This window comes from Rattus norvegicus, chromosome 3 (assembly GCF_036323735.1).
Source record: "Rattus norvegicus strain BN/NHsdMcwi chromosome 3, GRCr8, whole genome shotgun sequence".
Lineage (NCBI taxonomy): Eukaryota > Metazoa > Chordata > Mammalia > Rodentia > Muridae > Rattus > Rattus norvegicus.
Window position 1 is genome coordinate 114980748 of NC_086021.1, and position 1899 is coordinate 114982646.

At 36.9% G+C, this 1899-nt stretch overlaps 1 non-coding gene across 1 annotated transcript; it reads right to left on the bottom strand.

Moving 5' to 3' along the window:
• Positions 1-705: 705 nt before the first annotated feature.
• On the bottom strand, positions 706-836 carry LOC120102045 (small nucleolar RNA SNORA17). The gene has a single exon (XR_005503081.1). It is a non-coding gene; the product is annotated as a small nucleolar RNA SNORA17 (small nucleolar RNA).
• Between the last annotated feature and the right edge of the window lie 1063 nt (positions 837-1899).

Consider the following 1899-nt stretch of genomic DNA (forward strand, 5'->3'; position numbering starts at 1 on the left):
TGGTAAGAGGCAAGCAAGAAGAAGGTGTTTCTCCCTTGTCCACATCACTCCCACATTCATTTCCTCAGGACTGGCTTACCTAAGGCTCTCCTAAGTAATATAGCTGGCTACAGGTCATATCAGTTCTCCTCAGGTCCCCAGGACCAGCTTTCCCATGATACCCAAGTGAGGGGTAGGGTCAGTCCTACATGACTCTTAGACATCAACATGTTTCTGAGCAGCAGACCAAAGCAAGAACATCTGCCTGGCCTTTGGTGTGACAGACCCTTGCTGCTGCAAGGCCATGGACTCAGACATAGTCCCCTGAGGCCAGCACAGGCCAGGGCCCCAGCATTGTCCCCTGGTGTCATCATCTGCTACTCATATCAGGCTGTTCCTCACTACCCTCAAGTCTCATAAAATTGGGAAATAAATAATTGTAATACTATTCTAGTGTATTTTAAAAGTAGGGAATGTCTTTTCCAATAATTAAATTAGAATTTAACGTAATTAAAAAAAAACAAAGAGTCAAAACTGTCACATGAAAGTAGTATTTAGATTATAATCTCTCATGGCCCTGGGGTCATCAGTCTAGGGCTCACTCTCACTGGTTGCTGCAGTCCAAGGCAGGGTTCTTTTAGTCTCTGGTTCATTCTGCAGGCTGGGAGCCTGTTCAGGCCCACTGGTCCTTACTGGTGGCCAGCTCAGGCTTGCTTTTTTCCAAAGATTGTTAGGCTACTCATCATTCGATGTTCATAGATCAGAACACTCAGCATAGACGTAACCCCTCTCCTCTCTGCTACTTACTGACACACATGTGACACATCAGCCACACCAGCAATGTTTCTAAGGGCAGTGACAACTTTTTTTTTTTGGTTCTTTTTTTCGGAGCTGGGGACTGAACCCAGGGCCTTGCGCTTCCTAGGCAAGCGCTCTACCACTGAGCTAAATCCCCAACCCTGAACTTTCTTAAAAGACACAAAATAGCAGATTTAATACAGAAGAAATTCAATCAAAATAAACATTCACATATTCAAAAGGATTTATAATTAACTTATTTACAACCAAAGAATACGAGTATAGATATCTTCATTTCCATCTTTTCTCAGAAATTTGGGCAATAAATGCTGTACTGCTATCCAAGTACATCTACAAAGCAGAGAGTATTTTTCCAATAATAAAATTATGACTTTACTTATAAAAAACTGTTACATGAAAGTAAATATGTAGAATATCTCAACCAAACAGTCAGAATATTTAAATGAAATCCATAAGTATATTAAAACTATGTCATGATTGTAATATATGTAGTAAAATCAATTAACAAATTCAATAGTCATTTACAGGCTTTGTGATTTATCCTGAAATTGTCTCAATTTACTAAAGACCATCTAATAACAATAACAGACAAAGCTATTATAAAAATGTTAACTGGGACAAATATAATTAGTTTCTTGAAGGAAAATATTGCACTGAGGCAACAGATTAAATCAAAAAATAGAAACACACATGTCAAGTAGGGGAAAAAAATCCCAACCATAAGGCTGTCATTAGTCCTGGAAGATATGGTCACCTATGGAAACTAAAAGAAGGAATCTACAAAATGCTTTCAGCACTCATAAAAAAGTTAAACTTGGTTACATAATAAAATGCTATAATAGGGGAAATATTTCAAAGTAAATATTTTACAAAAGTATGTATTTAAAATATGGAAAGTACTGCTAAAATTAAGCACTAAGAAAGCAAATCTGCAATTTGAATAGGAGCAAAAATTTCCAGCAGACATTTTATCATAAATAAACAAGGGACAATTAATTGTAGGTAAAGACTTACATTGTTAGTGACTTCAAAAATGCAACTGAAAATGCACAAAAATATTGCCACATACACTCTAGGACAAAAATTTAAACACATAACAAA